The 20580-nt window shown below is 42.8% G+C and overlaps 1 pseudogene; it reads right to left on the bottom strand.

The window, feature by feature from the left end:
* Positions 1 to 3: 3 nt before the first annotated feature.
* The window catches only part of LOC115464393, a 27962-nt pseudogene continuing 7385 nt past the window's right edge, over positions 4 to 20580 (bottom strand).

Below are 20580 nucleotides of genomic sequence, written 5' to 3' on the forward strand. Positions count from 1 at the left end.
AAATTACTTACCATTATCTGCAGAAAGGCTTTCTACAAGAAAACAAAGGAGAGAAGAATTAGTGCATAAAGAGACATTGATAATCCAGGGATGGTAATCATTCCTTAAGGACTTACTCCTTACTATGTGCCTCAGCCCTTTCCCCACAAATAACCTAGCTTCCAGGTCCTCCCTCCTGTACTTTCCTATGTCATTGGTTCCCACATTTATCACTACAGTTGCCTTCTCCCCAGCAATGTCTAAAATCTTATGCAGGTGGCATGTGAGCTCCACCATCTTCAAACAAATCTGTCCTCACACCCACCAGCCACACAGCTGTCTATGGGCTCCTTATACAAAGCAGCACTACCAATTAGTATGCACTGGGATGTGAGAGGTAAAGCACCAAAATAATTTAAGAACATTCACAAATAGCTCTTTAGCATCAATATATTCTGAGGAATGTTAAGAAACTGTACATTTTTAGAGTGAATGACATTCTTCAAATTTTCTAGCCCTAACAAAATAAGAATAGCAATAGACTGATGGTCCATCTAGCTCAATGTCCTGCTTCCAACAGCGGCAGAATCTCAGAGAATAGCAAGATTCCATGCAGAATCCCAAAACGCCATGCTACAAATCAAGACAAAATACAAAAGGATAGGCATGAGAATAGCATGTACTTCAAAAACAGACCAAAGAACACCCAAAATAAAGTAATAACTTCTTATTGATTAGTCTTAATGATGACTCGACATGGTACCATGTTTCGGCACAGATGTACCTGCTTCAGGAGTCTACATGAACAGGAATATGATGGCGATTTAACTGACACCCTGATGGTTACACTAGATATTAATTCACTTTATACTAACATCCCACAATTAAAAGCAACACTGAACAGACCCTATGTGCAAGAAAGGACCATAGATGAATTCCCAATCATTTAATTCTTACATGTGCAACTCTTGCATGGACTAAGAACTATTTCTGTTTCCAAGACGCATTCTACCAACAGGTAAAAGGGACAACAATGAGGGCCACCATGGCCCCTGACCTGGCAAATTTATATGTTGCCAATTTTGAACATGTATATTTGGAACATCATCCTTTCAAAGACCACATTAAAATATTTAAGAGATACATCAATGACATATTCATTTTGTGGCATGGCAATAGTAACACCCTAGAATCCTTTTACAACTGGCTAAATACTCAAGATGTGAATCTGAAGATCCAATATACTTCTAATGAAATAAATTTCCTCAACTTAATAAAAAAGTATCAGTTTACAACTACGATTTATAAAAAAAAAAAAACAACAGATCAAGATGCTTTTTTACATTACACAAGTTATCACAATACCAGCCTCAAGAAGAATCTGCCATTATGCCAGTTTCTCTGGTTGAGAAGGATTTGTTCTAATTTTGAAGACTTCACCATACAAGCAAACATGCCAGAAAGATTTCTTTGCAGAGGATATACATTAAAATATATCTCCGCTGGTTATGAGCTAGCACAAGCAAAGGATAGACAGGAACTTTTACAAACAAGAAACTACACCAGATATTGTCTGAACCCTCAAATTTTCATTTTTAGCCCATCAAAAACAGGGGATCATATGTTGCCATTGGCATGTTCTGGAGAACCACAAATGCTTCAAACATTAAAAAAAAACTTGTGGTTGCATATTCCAGAAAGAAAAACCTAAAATAGAAGTTTGTTCCCTCTACTCTACCAGAATTGGGAAAGTGGATTAACAAAAATTTTGGGGCATTAAAAATGTGAACATTGCAGTGTATGACATGCATGGGAAACATCTGCCTTTATACACCCCACAACACAAAAACAACATATGTACTGAGTCATACATTCTAACTGCAATTCTACTCAAGTATTATATATCATTCAATGCCCATGCCATCTGTTATACTATTGGAAAGACAAATAGGATGATCAAGACTCTCATAATAGAACATTGTAGTTGTATCAATCAGAATATTGTGAGTGCACCCCAAAGTACCACCTTGGAACACAGCTAACCACTCAGTGGATGATCTGAAGTTCTTGGTCTATAAGATTTTCACACCCAACTGGAGAAGAGGCAACCTAGACAACTTACTATTTTGAGAAGAACAGAAACTTATATATGAATTCAATACAGTCGTTCCCTTTGGAATTAACACCGAGATGGATCTCCGCCCCTTTCTCTGAGAAACATTTTTTTCAGAAAGTGCTTAAGCAATAATAGTGTTATTTTTAAATTATAGACTTTTTAAATTTAAGCACCGACAATTCTGGAATATACTACCACGCAACTTGAAAACAATCCTCCCGAACTAACCAACTTCCGCAAACTACTGAAGACTCATCTCTTCGATAAAATTTACTGCAAGGAGCAATACACATGAAGTCCCCACTCACTATTCCAGAAATACACCAATACATCTTTTCTGAACTCTAATCCCCCGTAATCTCATCACACTTAAACCTTCACTCACAGAAAATGTATTACCAAATGTTCTTTTGCTAAGGTTTTATCACCTACCAATTTCCAGTTGTCTCTTTCCATTGTTCCATTGTCTTTTCCTTGACCTATTCCCTAACGACACCTTGACTTTGTCTCGCTTAACTTCTCACAATGGAATCCATAACTGATTGTAACAAACTGCATTTCCATTATTTACAATGTATTGTAAGCCACACTGAGCCCGCAAATAGGTGGGAAAATGTGGGATACAAATGCAATAAAATAAATAAATAGACATGTGTAGCTGCAGTTTGTTCACGAATCTCACAGGTCATTTTTAAAAAATACACTATATCAGAATATGCTAAACCGAAACAGCGTTGCTTCTTATCTTACAGACATGAGCAGCTCGTAGTTAGCTCGCAAACTCGATGGTTCTCTTTCTTAAACAAATACTATATTCAGATCTTTTAGAAAATGCAGACGAACTCATACTAGTGTAGATTATTATTTACAAACATGGGCAGTTACAGTTTGCTCAAAAATACACTGCATTCAGTATTCTTTTTTAATATACAAAACCACACTATATTCAGTATATTCATACACCTGGTTTATATTATATATAATTATCTACACACACACACACACACACATATGTACGCATTTAACCTTTATAATATTATGGTTCCATTAATTCTGCAGAAAACAATAAAGAAGCAACACTGGGCCTTCAGGGATTGAGATAATTGATGTCCCTTTTTATTCTAAAATGACCCGACACGGGCTGTGCTTCGGCGCCAAACACCTGCCTCAGGGGTCAGAAAGTTCTTATGTTATTTTCATGGAAATTTGCAATTGACCCAGTCAGGATATAGTGCCTATAACGTAGTCAGTATCCACAATTGGCAGTTTTCTGCACCATCGTTTTTCGACTATGAGGATATCGACTACAGAATTATTTTTTAGTGCACCCCTACAAAAAATGCCTTCTTTTTTTTTTTGCGCGAAAACGGACGTGGGGCAAAATGAAAAATTGCTGCGTGTCCATTTTGGGTCTGAGACCTTACTGCAAGCCATTGACTAGCGGTAAGGTCTCACGTGATAACCGGGCGGTAATGGTCTATGCGCGTCAAATGCCACTTGATGCAGTAGCTGCCGTGTGCCATAAAATAAAAAATATTTTTCAGACCTCGCATAGCGGATGCATGCCAAAATTGAAATTACCACAAGGGCCATACGGTAACCGGGCAGTAACTCCAATTTGGACCCACGTTGGGCGTGCATAGGCGTCTACACGGATTAGTAAAAGGGCCACCTTAGCATTTTAGACTTTGAAGATAGGCTGAAGTGTGATTTTCACCACTGAAGACAGATTCAATTGTAACTGTCCATTTTTATGAAAAATAACAATCAGAGGTTAGTTGTTTCTTTTTTTACATCATATACACACTTACTCTCTAGGTTTTGGTTTTCCATCATATTTTATCCTAATGTTTCAGTTTTACAATTATTTACTCATTATTTATTCCATATTTGTATTGTTGATTACTGTGCTTCAAATATATTTTGTTACCACATTTTTTAAGACTCTTTTAATGTCCTTGTGACTCTGGCAAGTCACTTAACCCTCCCTTGCCCTGGTACAAAATAAGTACTCGAATATATGTAACCGCTTTGAATATAGTTGCAAAACCTCAGAAAGGCGGTATATCAAGTCCCATTTCCCTTTATTGTTGTTATATTACATTGTGTTGTAGTTTTTTGGTTGCTATTTTGTGTCAATGTAGACTCCTGAGGCAGGCATGTTTGTGCCGAAACATGATACCGTGTGGAGTCATCATTAAGAGTCATCACTTCACATTGGGTATACCTTGGTCTGTTTTTGAAGTGCCTGATCTAGCTCCCACTCCTGTCTTCTGCAGTGCACTTCCTCATGGGATTTCAGTGTTCTCTCCACTCCTCTGTTGTTGTTTTTTTTTTTTTGCATGAGAATAGCATAACAATCAATAACCAGTAGACCATGCTAATTGCAATAAGCAGAGACATAATAGGAAAAAGACAAAATAAAAATATTATCCTGGAGTTCTTCTCCCACTATAACTGATGCCATTAACACTCAAAAGATTGCCTGAACAGCCAAGTTTTCAAGGCTTTTTTAAAATCTTAAAACTGAAGCCTCCATCCTCAGGTCCAACAACAACGTATTCCAAAGAGAAGATGCTGCAATGCTAAAAGCTTTCTTACTTGAGGAATAATACCAAAATCTGGAACAAGAAGGAACAACAAAAATGTAACCCCAAGATTGTCATTCTTTGCCCACATACAAGAATTTGGATGTGTCCCTCCTCAAGTACTCTGCTCTGATTTGCTAACTTGGAGAACATCTCATCTGAAAATTTACCAAGTGTACAAGGCAACTTAAGAGAATGCTGAACTCGACTGGCTGCAGAGGAAACATCTGGGAATGGAGTGTATACTGCGCCGTTTATGGAAGAAAGTTTATAAACAGCTTGAGAATCTGAAGGTGGACAAAGCTATGGGGCCAGATGGGACACATCCTAGGATACTGAGGGAGCACAGAGAGGGCCTGGCGGACCTCTTAAAGATTTATTTAATATATCTTTAGAAACGGGACAGGTACCATGAGATTGGAGATGAGCAGATGTGGTCCTTCTCCACAAAAGTGGAAACAGGGAAGAAGTGGGAAACTACAGACCGGTAAGTCTCACATCAGTGGTAGAAAAAATAAAGGAGTTGCTGCTGAAAGAAAGGATAGTTAACTTTCTAGAGGCTGACGGGTTACAGGACCCGAGGCAACATGACTTTACCAAAGGAAAATCCTGCCAAACAAAACTTATTGACTTCTTTGACTGGTTGACCAAAGGACTGGATGAAGGACTTGCGCTAGATGTAATCTACTTGGACTTCAGCAAAGCCTTTGATAGGGTCCCCCACAGAAGACTCGTGAATAAGCTGAAAGGGTTGAACTTAGGACTGAAAGTAGTGAACTGGATAGGAAACTGGTTGACCAACAGATGACAGAGGGTGGTGGTAAATGGAATCCGCACGGAGGAAAGGAAGGTGAGCAGTGGAGTTCCTCATGGGTTGGTGCTGGAGACTAGTCTGTTTAATATATTGGTGGGCGATATTGCTGAAGGACTGGAAGGAAAGGTTTGCCTTTTTGTGGATGCCACAAAGATAGCCAATAGAGTGTATACCTTGGAGGGAGTAGAAATGATGAGAAGGGATCTCCGAACATTAGAAGAATGGTCGAGGGTCTGCCAGTTAAAATTTATTGCGAGCCAAAAATGCACATAGGCAATGGTTATTGATACCAAAACCCACCACAAGTGCAACACCAAAAAAATACATTGTATTCTGCCTTACTCTTCTCAAGGAAATAGAGTTTCTAATATTATTAAAAATATTGGCCAATTTTAAATTTACATTCACAACTAATAGAGAGACCCTCAATTTCCTTTACAAGAGCAAAAAATGTAGGAGAAATGTTATCTGTATTTCAAAGAGATAGAACTAAACTCGGAGCGGGGGGGGGGGGGAAACAGTAAATGCCAGCAATGCACCTATTGCGTTCACGCTATGGAAGTACAGTACTTAATCCTAGGGCACAGAAGAGGTATCATTTGTATAATCACACAGATTGCAACACTGCCCAGGTAATATATGCAATACAGTGCCCATGCCAGAAATGGTATATAGGGCAAACTAAGCGCAAGGTAAAACAGAGAATAGCGAAACATCTGAGTAACATCAGGGTCTCGAAACAAGAAGCGCCACTAGTGGAGCACTGGGCCACTCATAATCACACAGAGATGGAATTACAATACGTGGTTTGTCTCAAGTGCATCTACAATGGTGAGGGGACATATCAACGGTACTGATCCACAAAGAACAGAGATTTATATTCGAATGGGACACGGTTCACCCCAAGGGGTTGAACAAGGCAATAGACTGGCTAGAATAGGCAGATTGGCAACAGAGATGGCCTATAGGAAACATGATAATGGAATCTTGGGACATTTAAACTCAGAAGTAACAGAGCATGCGTTGGTGTTACGGAAGCGGGAGGGACTGGGTTATGGACTCCTGCCCTATGATGACTGAATAATTGTTTAGCAGTAAGATACTTCAGTAGAGCGATATAGGTTAGAGAAACAGATCTGAAAAATTTCAATGAGAGAAGCTAACACACTATATATAAAAAATGTTTTATTTTAGCAAGTTCTCCTGAAGATGCCGTATTGGGCGAAACAAAAACTTGCGTTGGGAACAGCAAACAATCTGAATGACAGAATAAAAGAGTTGGGGAGCACAGAAATTTAATGGCAAACGGCGAACACCACATGGGAGTACACTGAACTCTGCAGAGAGATTGGATATCAGGACTGTTCACGTGTAACAAGATAAGAGAAATACAAATGTTACATTTAATCTGATTAGAGTCTTATATGAACTGTTACAATATCTAGCAGAGCAAGCGGTTGGGACAGGTAGGGTTCAGTGCAATGATGTTTGGATATTGCGGTGTTCTAAGCCTAAGCCGTCATGACTGGTGAATTGGCATCACAATATATACTGAGTACAAAAATTTTTTTTAAATAAATATTCATACAAAAAATGTTTTATGTCATAACGGCAAACAGAAATTGATTTAGAAGCAGCATTGGTATTAATTTGTTAACATTAGTTAAAATTTAATGCCAAGAAGTGTAGAGTGATGCACTCGGGGTGTTGGTGTCTGAGGATCTAAAGGTGAAGAAACAACGCGAGAAGGTGACGGCCATGGCCATAAGGATGCTAGGCTGCATAGAGAGGGGTATAACCAGCAGAAGAAAGGAGGTGTTGATGCCCCTCTGCAAGTCGTTGATGAGGCCCCACTTGGAGTACTGTGTTTGGTTTTGGAGGCCGTATCTTGCTAAAGATAAAAAAGACTGGAAGTGGTGCCAAGAATTGGTGAGGCAAGACTTCCCTTGGCTGAACCCATGCAGACTCTGTCCCATTAAACCATAATGGGCAAGACTTATGAAGTGTTATTATTTCAGCAGCTCCTTGTGACTCTGGGCAAGTCACTTAACCCTCCATTGCCCCATGTAAGCCGCATTGAGCCTGCCATGAGTGGGAAAGCGCGGGGTACAAATGTAAAAAAAAAATACCTAGAAAAATACTTACTCTTATCTGCAGTGAGCATTTCTATAAGAGAACAAAAGCAGGAAGAATCAGTGATATAGCATTACTGGCACTAGAACATACATATATTATGATAACCAGCTTTTCCACTGCACATACTAAAATGTTGTGTATTGTGCAAGAGGTCCAGGCAAATCACCAAGTGATCTTCACACCCACCAGCCACCCAGCTGAGCCCTGATATTCAATGCTGGGCTGTTTCTAGTGACCGGCACTGAATATCCAGGAATTATTTGGTGCTAAAATGTTAACCAGCTATGCCGATATTCAGCACTAACCAGTTAACATTTTAGCAGTCAAAGATAGGCTTGATATTTAAGTGGCCTATTTTGACCGCTCAACATAGCTGGTTTGGTGCTAAATATCTGCACCCAACTGGCTATGTCACCTGATATAGCCGGTTAGCGGCTACAGGTAGAATTGGGGGTTACTGAGGATGGGCAGACTGCATGGGTCATATGGCCTTTATCTGCCCTCATGTTTCTATATTTATAGCATTTTATAAGATACACATGTAAGTATGACTCCTGCACACGCTCTGTCCATCCTGTGCCCCTGTGTATACCAACCCTGCAAATATTCATTATGCAAGATAAGTTCATATTTACAGAATAGCATTTAGGTGGAATTTTGGCACATACACACATATGTGTGCAGATATATGCCAGGTGTGTGTGTGTGTAGGTGCCTGTGTTATACAATTGCCCTTCAAGTACTCTTCACATTCACCATCCACCCAGCTATCAACATTTCTAACAATTGACTCAGGAACTGGAATAGTTTCAATCACAGTAAATAATTATAAAATTACTCACCGTTATCAGCAGAAAGCTTTTCTACAAGAAAAAAAAGAGGAAAAAATCAGTGCACACAAACAGGGGTTTAGAATATTCCTTTGGTACTTACTCCCCAGGGACAAAATGCATTCACCTTGTACCTTGGTCCTTTCTCTGCAATTTGGCTTCCAGATCTTACCGCATCTTCCTATGTCATTGGTGCCCATATGTACCACACCAGCAGACTCCTCCCCACTAGTCCTTAGGATCTTATCTAGGTAACACATGAGATCATCACCTTCAACACAGGGGCGTAGCTACGGGCGGGCCCAGGCCCATCCAATCTCGGCTCAGGCCTGCCCACCCAAGCGCGGTTCCCCACATCCAGTGCTTTTTTTGTGACGGTACGCGCCAGTACAGCGTACCATCACCTTTTTTGTGCGATCCGGCTCACTTGCCCGCGCCCTTCCGTTCGTGCACCCAGCTGTGCTCTCTGTCTTACAAAACTTTTGTTTACCCGAAGTCGCGGCGAACTCGCAGTGAAGGCAGCAGGCAGGCAGGCTCACCTCCTCGTCGCTCGCTTCGCTTCCCTTCCCACTCAGCATGTCCCGCCCTCGCGGAAAGGAAATTACATCAGAGAAGGGCGGGACGTGCTAAAAGGGAAGGGAAGCGAGCAACGAGGAGGCGAGCCTGCCTGCCTGCCTGCTGCCTTCACTGCCGGTTCACCGTGACTACAGTAAACGAAAGTTTTGTAACGCAGGGAGCAGAGCCGGGTGCACGAACGGAAGTGAGCGAGCAGGTGAGGGCGGGCAGTGGGGGGGGTGAGTCAGTGGACATGGAAGGGAGCAGGAGGGGAGAGGAGAATCGCTGGACATGGAGTGGCGAGGAGGGGAAGGAGAGGGAGAGAGCAGAGGAGAATCGCTGGACATGGATGGAAGGGGAGGACAGGGGAGAGAGGATAAACATTTTGGACATGGATTGGATAGGAGAGGAGGGCAGGGGAGAGAGGAGAGTTGCTGGACATGGATGGAGGGGAAGGCAGGGGAGAGAGGAGAGTTGCTGGACATGGATGGAGGGGAAGGCAGTGGAGAGAGGAGAGTTGCTGGACATGGATGGAGGGGAAGGCAGTGGAGAGAGGAGAGTTGTTGGATATGGATGGAGGGAAGGGCAGGGGAGAGAGGAGAGTTGCTGGACATGGATGCAGGGTAGGGTAGGGGAGAGAGGAGAGTTGCTGGATATGGATGGAGGGAAGGGCAGGGGAGAGAGGAGAGTTGCTGGATATGGATGGAGGGGAGGGCAGGGGGGAGAGAGGAGAGTTGCTGGATATGGATGGAGGGGGCAGGGGAGAGAGGAGAGTTGCTAGACATGGATGGAGGGCAGGGCAGGGGAGAGAGGAGAGTTGCTGGACATGGATGGGAGGGCAGGGCAGGGGAGAGGAGAGTTGCTGGACATGGATGCAGGGTAGTGTAAGGGGAGAGGAGAGTTGCTGGATATGGATGGAGGGCAGGGCAGGGGAGAGAGGAGAGTTGCTGGATATGGATGGAGGGGAGGGCAGGGGGGAGAGAGGAGAGTTGCTGGACATGGATGGAGGGGAGGGCAGGGGGGAGAGAGGAGAGTTGCTGGACATGGATGGAGGGGAGGGCAGGGGAGAGAGGAGAGTTGTTGGACATGGATGGAGGGAAGGGCAGGGGAGAGAGGAGAGTTGCTGGATGGAAGGAGGGAAGGGCAGGGGAGAGAGGAGAGTTGCTGGACATGGATGGAGAGGGCAGGGGAGAGAGGAGAGTTGTTGGACATGGATGGAGGGGAGGGCAGGGGAGAGAGGAGAATTGCTAGATATGGATGGAGGGGAGGGCAGGGGAGAGAGGAGAGTTGCTGGAAATGGATGCAGGGGAGAGAGGAGAGTTGCTTTACATGGGTGGAGGGGAGGGCAGGGAAGAGAGGAGAGTTGCTGGACATGGATGCAGGGGAGAGAGGAGAGTTGCTGGACATGGATGCAGGGGAGGGCAGGGGAGAGAGGAGAGTTGCTGGATATGAATGGGTGAGGGCAGGGGAGAGAGAGTTGCTGGACATGGATGCAGGGGAGGGTAGGGGAGAGAGGAGAGTTGCTGGATATGGATGGGTGAGGGCAGGGGAGAGAGGAGAGTTGCTGGATATGGATGGGTGAGGGCAGGGGAGAGAGGAGAGTTGCTGCCAGGGGTTGACTACTGCGAGAAAAGGTTGGAGATACAGATCAGCAAGCAGCTGCCCAGCACCACAGGACCAGATAATAAAATTTTAAATACATATATTTTTTTAACATCATCATGTAATTTTTTAAAAATTAAGCTAGCTGGGCACTATTAAAACTTATTGTTGGGAATTTCTGGGTGGGGTAAGCACTTCACTGCCAGTGCCTAGGACAAAAAAATATATATTTAAAATATACCTTTTTTTGCCCTAGGCAGTGAAGAGCCCACCCCCACCCAGAAGCCCACCACCGTGACCAGCCAGCGTTTTGATTACTCTTGTAATCAAAATGATGGCTCTGGTCTGGTGGTGGGCTACTGGATAGGCCATGGTGGGAGGGGGTAGACTGTTCACTGCCTAGGGCAAAAAAAAAAAAAAAAAAGATGTATTTAGTATCTCTTTTGCCCTGGCCTAGGCAATGAGGAGCCCATCCCCACCCAGTAAGTATGTGGTTTATGTTGATGCAGGGCAGCTGTTGGGTAGAATACTTAGAAATCCATCACAAAGAGAATTCTAAGGCATTATTTTGTAATGTCCCAAGAAACACTACATATATATACATATATATATAGATAGATAGATATAGATAGATAGTGCCCACCTATATATATATATATATATATATATATATATATATATATATATATATATATATATATATATATATATATAGTGCCCACCCATATTAGCTCTGGGCCCAGCCAAAACGTCAGGTCTGGCTATGCCACTGCTTCAACACTAGACAGACAATCGTCATGCCCGCCAATGACCCAGCTACTTACATTTCTACTGATTGACCTAGAAAGTGGAATAATTTCAGACACAATAAATAATTATACAATTACTTACCAACATTTGCAGAAAGATTTTCTAGAAAAGAAGAGAGAATTAGTAAATAATAGTTTAATAGCTTACAGTATTTGATATACCACTCTTCAAAAATGGCCAGAATGGTGTACAACAAAAACAAGAAAAGAGAATAACGCCAATATGTAAAGGAAAGATATATGCAAACCAAACACTCAGATATAACCATCCTCTAATATTGCATCAACACCATCAGCCAATCCTTACAGTATTCAGGTCACTGTTCTTGCCAACCCCTAGAAACCACCGGCACCAAATGCCTGGAGGAAAAATTGAGTCTTAAGTTTTGTCTTAAATTCTCTTAGTGAGAATTCCTCTCACAAATCTTGGGGAAGTTGATTCCATAAATGTGGGGTCTGCCAAAAAAGGTGCTGCCTCGAGTGACAGGGAGGTGGGCCTGTTGTGTATTGGGAAGGGCCAACAGGGCAGTATTAGCTGACCATAAGGCCCAGGAAGGACAATGAGACCGCAATAAGGAAGCCAAATAAGCTGGTTTACCTCCATGCAGAGCCTTAGGAGTCAAAAGCAGAATTTTATATAATGGCCTAAACTCCACAGGCAGCCAATGGTAATGGACATAAAGAGGTGTAACATGCGCTCTCCAACCAACCCCTCCGAACAACCTAATACTGGAATTTTGCAATGTTCACAACCATTTCAGTAAGTAACAAGCAAATTGCAGATAGACCATGTTCCCGTAGTCTAACTCTGAAATAACCAATGCATGCAGAAAAACATGAAGAGTAGCATTATCAAAATTTGAGCTGGCTAACCTAAATTTCCATAAAGCATAAATGCCAGACTGAACCTCCCTTGAAAGCTGTTGTTCGAATCTCAACTGGGAGTCCAAAATAACCCCCAAATAATGAAAAGAATCACACAGCTTAATCCTACCTTCCAAAAATTGCGGAATGACCGATGGACTTACTAGGTGACCAGTTAGCCAGCATGCTCTTGATTTATCCACATTTAGTATCAAACCGTTCGCAAAGACAGTGATATTAAGAAGGATCTGAAAACTCCTCCAGAATTTACTCCTCAGAGATGAAATGCATTCACCATGTATCTAAGCTGTCTCCTCACAAATAATCTAACTTCCAGAACCAACGTTTTGCACCTTTCTATGTCTTTGGTATTTACATGTACCATGACAGCAGACTCTTCCCCACCAGTCTTTAAAATTCTATCTTGATGACTACCCAAAGGCACTCTGGAGATTACAGAGAGCAGTGCTTGCTAAAGATGAGGACAGAACACTATGTTGTAGCTCTCTGCGTTTCAAAGGATTAAGTGTCATAGATCCGATATACTTCTTTTCTGTGGTACAACCAAAGTGGTTTACATTTTTACTATATGCAGATACTTTCTCTGTCCCTAGAGGGGTCACAATCTAAGTTTTTGTACCTGAGCAATGGAATGTTAAGCAACTTGGCCAGGGAGGAGGGAATTGAATTCAGTTCCTCAGGTTTGCAGGCAATTGAACTAACCATTAGGCTACTCCTCCCCTCCATTAGAGGCCAACTATAAGTTGGCAATGGAGTTTGCTTTTGCATGGAGCTGGTGTAACTAATGACTTATGAAACGGGTACTGTATGTCTGTTTGCTGACAATAGGAGCTAATCCAGTTGGCCACCCAGTTGGCCACCCAGTTGGGTGTTTGGATTTACCTGTGCATATCCTTTCTAAAATCTGCCTCCTCATCAACCAGCTCACACTTTATCCACATGTTTAGTCAAACCTAGCAGATTGGTAAGCCAAGACTTTCCTTCTCTAACTCCATGTTGGCTTTGTCCCAGTAGACCATGACTATCTATGTATTCAGTAATTTTCTCTTCATAATAGTTTCAGTCATTTAGCCTGACACTGCCATCAGGATCATCAGTCTGTAGTTTCCCAGATTACCCAGGAAAGTGGGTACAGAAGCCACACTACCTCTCCCACTGTCCCCATTGACTATGTTTCCCAGCTACGCTGGTTAAAGGTCAATGGAATACAAAGAGCTGGAAATGTGACATTTGTTCCCCGGCAGAAGCAGAGTTGGACTCTCTGCAGTAAGATAATTTTAACTGGGTCAGTATAAGAATTACCTAACAAAATCACTCTACTTGAACTCCAGAGGTCACACCAGCACCCCCTACACCAGATAGGAGACATTTGATAGACATTTATAAACAGGAAATAATAACAGAAGCTGTTTCAGCCACAGAAAATAAATGGAAAACTACTTACTTTTATCTGCAGTAAGCATTTCTACAAGAGAATAAACGTGTGAAGAATCAGCGAATGCAGAAACATTAACATTAATTTGATTAGCTTATTCCCCACAAATGACTGCCCACCCAATCTTGGCTCAGGCCCCCAAGCTGCAGCACCATACTGCTGTCTTCCCCCCTGTCCTCCATGGCATACTGTCATCAGCACTCTGGTCTCTGAACCTTTTCCCTCCCCAGTGTTGGTACAGGTGTCCTTACCACCTGCAGCAATTCATTCTCGCTGCTTGCTCCGGCCGAGCAGGCTTCCATCTGCCGTGTTCCACCAGACAGGAAACAGCAATGATGTCAGCGAAGGCGGGGCATGGCAGATGGAAGTCTGTGGGGCCGGTGCAAGCAGCGAGAATGAATCACTGCAGGCGCCAAGGACTCCTATACCGACATAGGGGAGGGAAGGAGTTCAGAGTAGGAGCGCAGGTGCCGGGAAGCCGCAGAGGAGAGGGAGAAGATGTAGGGTAGGTGAAAAAAACCCTCTTGTGTTCTTAAAAAATAGTTCCAGGAAGATATTTGTGGTGTATGGTTGGGGGGGGGGGGGGGGCCACGTGTAAGTGGAAGGGCCCATCCAAAATACCAAGTCTGACTACGCCTCTGGTTCTTTGTGTATCTCTGTTTTCACCCCACGATTAATGTGCCTTTCAGATCCTCCCTCCTGTATCTTCCTGTGCCATTGGTGTCAGCTCCCTGCCAGCACTCTTTAGAAGCTGATCTAAGTGACAGATGAGGTCCACCAGCTTCACATCAGGCAGGAAGTTAGCAAGCAAATCCCGTACCCACCAGCCACACAGCTACTGTATCTATATCTAATGATTGAGTTAAGGACTAAATAGTTTCAGCCACAGTAAATAATTAGAAAATTACTCACCAACAAGTATAGAAAGTTTTGCTACAAGAAAACAAAAAAGGGAAAAGTCAGTGCTACTACATAAAGCCATTGACATTAACAGGTGAACCATTCCGGTCTCATGGGATGGAGACAGAGGTAGATATTAAGGTGGGTTACATTCCCTAATATGCATTATTTGCTTCTTAATGCATGTTAAAGGACAATTAAGTGTGTTATATGATCATAATGCATATTAAAATAAGTTACATAGTAAGGAGATGCAAAGCATGGAATTGCATGCAAAATATCTCATTACTGCAAGCTGCATTATTCTTGGAAAAATAATGCCAGGAAAAAGTTAGCATTGTTTTTCCTGTCCATGAGCATCAGGCTGCAAAACTTCCTCCCCTTGTCCACCAATGCCCCCAAATCATATTCTACACCCAAAGATCTCCTCAATCATATCCCCCTGTCCCAAGTACCTTTGCTCCCAATACCCCTGATTACAAGTCCCCTCCTGATGCCCCTGCCACTACAACTTCTAATTTCTATAGCACTACTTGATATATGCAGCACTGTACACATTATATGCAGGTACTTTCTCTCCCATAGGTACCCCCAAGGCCTACTTTTAGTAATCCCCAATCACTCCTTCCCCTTGCCGGCACCGGATTCAAAATGGCACTGGTGACCACTAGTGGTAGTCTCGCGATACTACTGCTAGGCTTCATGCTGCCATATAAGGGCAGCTAGCAAAGGCCCTTATATGGCAGCTTGACCCCTAGCACTAAATTACTCTTCGTCACATTTTTCTACACTGGATGACATATACTACATTGGAAGGTGAGAATGTGAAGGATTCCTTTATGTTGAATACTTTTCCTTTGTGAATGACTATGGGGTCTTGTGAAATGTTTTGGCATAGTTTGCAGCTGGATATATTGCAAGCTCTCAACAGAGACCCAAAAAGAAGAGAATGGCACACATCCCTGCAATATATCCAGCTGCAAAATGTGACGAAGGATGCTTTATTGGAGAAACAAGCCAAATGCTGAAGAAGAGAATTAATTTCCATAGACATCATATGAAAAATGCCAGTGCCAACCAGGATGTTACCTCTGTGGGACAGCATTTTACAAAACCAGAACACTGTACCAATGATTTTATGGTGAGAATACTAAAAGGAAACTAAAACAATACAGGAAAGCAAGACCTTTGAAGTCAAAATGATTAAATATTTTGACACCCACCAGACAGGACTTAAGAAAGATCTGGGTTTTCTAGCCCATTATAAACCATGAAATTCCACTGCTCTGTCACCCTCTGATCACCATGCACAAGGCCGGTCTTAGCAAGTGCGGGGCTCTGTGCAGACCAATTTGGTGGGGCCCCATCCTAGCCCCGCCCCCACCCCAGCCCCAGCCCATTGATAAGATTATTCAATTTTTAGAAAATGCTTTATTTATGAAATTTCAAATAACGACAAATGAAGCTAAACTTGCATAGAAAAACTGATTAAAATAATAAGCACAATGCTATCATGAAACCCCCCCTCCCCAGAAATTATTCAGTTCAAGTCCACTATAATTAGTAGTTCCAATTCTCTTAACCCCGGGGGGTCAGAGGTGCGGACACACAATCTCTCCACTGCAAAACACTATACACAAACTTGTGCAAAAACACACTCATAACCTTAACAAACCATAAACAGCACTAATTACACCAGGCTCTAAAACACCAATACACTACCTGGATATGGATAGATGGAGGAGGGAAGGGGAGAGAGGAACAAGGATGGACATGGATGGGAGGGCAGGGCCCAGGGAGAGAGGATTAATTGCTGGACATGGAGGAGAGGAAGGAGAATTGCTGGATATGGATAGATGGCGGAGGGAAGGGGAGAGAGGCACATCGATGGACAAGGATGGGAGGGCAGGGCCCAGGGAGAGAGGATAAATTGCTGGACATGGAAGGGAGGGCAGGGAGAGAGGAGAAATGTTGGGCAAGAATGGAGTGAAGGAAAGACAAAGGAAGGAGATGCACATGGATGGAGGGGAAGGAGAGTGGCGTAATGCTGGACATGGATGTAGGGGAGAGGAGGAAAGTAGATGCACATGGATGGAGGGGAGTGAGGAGAAATGCTGGATATGGATGGATGGAAAATTGCTGAATTTAAGGGCTGGATCGGAATCCTTTGAAGGCAGATGCTGAAACTGGAGAAAGGATATGGACAGGGCTACAGATGGTAGACAGGACACATAAGGACACAGGAGGATGGTGGACATGGTGAGAGAAAAAATATCAAATGGAAAGAAGACACTGCATAAAACAGAAGACACTGGGACCAGAAAACTAAATGATCAGACAACAAAGGTAGAAAAAAGTATTTTATTCAGAATTTATTAAATGGAATATGTCAGCTTTTGGAAATGTGCGTCTGTGATATTTTGCATGTAAGTTTCAATTTTTCTAGTATTGCTGCATGCTTAGTCTGACTTCTTGAGGTAACTTTCCAGTTCAGTATTTTGCCTTCATATCTGTTGTGTCATGTGTTTTTCATGTGTGATCAAGGTGCAGTATTCTGCTAGTGTGTAGTATTTGCAGCCCTTTTTGTTTTGTTTTTTTCATTAGGTAGTGTACTCGTGTTTTAGAGCCCGGTGTAATTACAGTGCTGCCTTTCCACGCATAAGGTTGTAGCTCATCGTGTCCTTGGAATTAGGTCTGTTATGGTTTGGTAAGGTTATGAGTGGGTTTTTGCACAAGTTTGTGTATAGTGTTTTGCACTGGAGAGATTGTGTTGGCCTTACTGAGATGGCACCAAAACATCAGAAAGGGTATAGAGCCTAAATCATGACACACTACCTCTTGAAGTATCTACATATAGAGCTTATGCATTTCTAAGGTCTACACTGGCATGGTATGGGAAAGGGGGGGTATGGGAAAGGGGATGGGGAAATACTACTAGAGAGGAAGAGGGAATGCTGGGTAAGGAGGAAAGAAGGAAGGAAGGAAGGAAGGGAGAAAGAGCTGGATTTTTTGGGAATAACCATATATATATATGTAACATATTCATTATGGTTATTCCCAGAAAAGCCAGTTCTTTCTCCCTTCCTTCATTCCTCCATATTAGCATATTCATATATATATGCAAATGAATATGCTAATATGCCCTGCCCCATCCTCTGCCCCCCCAAATGAAACAGTCAAACTACGCCCATGGGCCTTGACAAAGTATTAGACTGTATAAATGTACACTTGAAGAAAACACCAGGCCTCAGCTAATGCTCTTCTTGGCTCTCAGAGCTGTTAGTTCAGGGACTTTCCCATTCAGTTGCTCCAGGCATCCTGCCATCACCCTCCCCCCCCCCTCCCCTCATCCTGTGAGTCTCCTGAGGCACTGACAGAGTTCAGGAGTGGGGGTGGAGGAATATTTTACCTTTCTGTTGTTGTCTCATTTTCAAGCGATTAGTAACCAATACAACCAACAAACTGAACGAGAGCACCACAGGTATCAGAAGGAGGAGAGAGGAGACTATCCAACGGAAACTCGCTGGAAAAATGCCTCTGAAAAAGAAATAAAATTATTGTGAACTTTAATTATTCTAGGACATCACATATAATATATAATAATAAAAAAAAACACCAGAGGAATAAAACACAAAAATGTTCATCTTGCGCGAGGGGAAAGACATGTTAACTGCTAGTTTCATGATATAAAACAGATCTCAGTCACAGGAACACTTATATTACAGATGTTTCTCCCTCTGACTGTAACTGACCTGCTATAGAAATCACCAATTCTCTCTCTTGGTTAAGGACGGTATTTCTGATATGACAGGAAATGATGCCATAATTATTTGTTCTCATGAGAAGGAAAGTTCTGATGTTAAACAAGCCACTCTGGTTTTGTGTTTCTGTTTCAGTTGCTGGTATCAGACTCTGTCCATTTTTCTGTCTCCAGGTCACTTCAGGCTCTGGATACCATCCTGCAGATTCACACAAGACCCTTATTCCTCTGTCCTGATAGTCAGTCACAGAGATGGATGGACCTCTGCCCAGACCTAAAGGTAAATAACGTCAGTCTGTCAGAATATTAGAAATTCATTTTCTGATAGTGGCATATGATGGGTGGAGCAAAGAAGAAACAGGAGTGACGACCGCTCATGTTGAAACTTATTGATAAGCAGTCCAAGAAACCTATCCCAGTGTCACTTCTAAATCCTCATGAACGATGATGACATTATAAAACTGAAAGCTTAAGCAATTCAATAGACATTTTGCTTTCATTGTTCTATTGGATTTCATAGGGACAGTTTGATTACGAGGCATTTGCTTGCTTCAGACGTTTTCTGAACATAAGTAAGGTTTAAAAATTGAGAAAGGAAAGGAACAGTGATTGGTCTATCAAAGGCAGGCACTCCCTCTGCATATCCATCTGAAATTGTGTATGTTAGGCTCTATGTGTAGGAAGCCATGTGCTGGGGTTAATATTAGGCACTGGAAAGAGACTGTCTCTGTTATATATATCAGTACCGGGTGTGTTGTATATAATATTTTTAAAACGTGCACAGTACAGATACTAGCAGTGATTTGTCTCTCTTTCTCTCTCTCAGTTGAACGAACATTGTACACACATTTTTGAGCGCCATTTAGAGAATTGGGGGGAAGATTCCTGGTCAGTATTAGAAAGTATGATGCTGTTCAGAGTTTATTGTACCTACTGGGTCTTGTACCCCGAGATCACCATCTACACTTCATCACTTCTTTGCCCATTTCATTACCAGTATGTCTGTAACATCAGCAAGTCCTGCAGTGTATCCAACATATGGCAATGTTGCAGTAGCGTACCACGGTTGGGGCAGTGGAGGCGGTCCGCCCCGTGTGCATGCAACAAGGGGGTGCACGGAGCAGTCACACAGCTGTCAGCTTTGCCGGTCCCCTGTCCTCTCTGACATTTCCAGGGCAGAGGAACAGCAGAGCTGACAGTCGCATGACTGCTCCATGCACCCGCTTGCTAGGAGGAACTTGGAAGGGTGGTGGGGTGATGCATATCGGGGGGGGGGGGGGGGGGGGAGATAGTGATACACTTTGGAGGGAGGAATGATGCACCTCATGGTGGGAGGAGTGATGTGCTTCGGGGTGGGTAATGCACGTGGGGGGGAGGGTGCAGCGGTGACCCAAACTGGGTGGCAACCAAGATAGGTACACCACTGCAGTGTTGTGTCTCCTGCAATAAAGAGGCTTCTTATGTTTTCAGTCAATGTTTGAATAAACAGGAAAGATGGAAGTCAGAAAGATGGAGAAGATGGAAAACCTTCATTACTGGCTACTTTCAGTTCCAGTGTTATTTCTTCATAGTAAGGATCAAACCGAACAAAACATGTGTAATTCCTTCATCATCAAGTCCAATATTGTGTATCCTCAGTGACATGCTTGCATTGGAGATATGATTTCTGATCAACTCCGTCCTGCCTCTGTATTTTGGAATCTGCATTTCTGATCCTTTCCATTCTTATACAGGTGTACAATAGCATCAAAGCCATTTCGGAACCAACTCACCTGCATGTTTTCAGAACCGAAGCCTGGGAGAGGTGGCATGGTAACACGGATCTTCACCCAGAACAGCAACCACTGGCTGATCAGGGCCAATGACTTTAAAGCGTTCTGCAAATTATATGATCAACAAATGGAAAGACATTAATTAGCATATCAGTTTTGCTCAGTAACATTTTTATTGTATGAATTTCTAGGATAAGCAGCATAAAATGTATTGAACTTTTTGGGGATCGACAGGTATTTGTGACCTGGATTGGCCACTGTGGAAACGGATGCTGGGCTTGATGGACCTTCAGTCTGTCCCAGTATGGCAATGCTTAAAAAGATTTAGAGGGTTATTTTCCCACAAAATTCAACTCAACAAACACCAGTGTGAGGAATGAACATCCATTTTACTTCAGT

Source organism: Microcaecilia unicolor, chromosome 3 (assembly GCF_901765095.1).
Source record: "Microcaecilia unicolor chromosome 3, aMicUni1.1, whole genome shotgun sequence".
NCBI classification, from domain to species: Eukaryota; Metazoa; Chordata; class Amphibia; order Gymnophiona; family Siphonopidae; genus Microcaecilia; species Microcaecilia unicolor.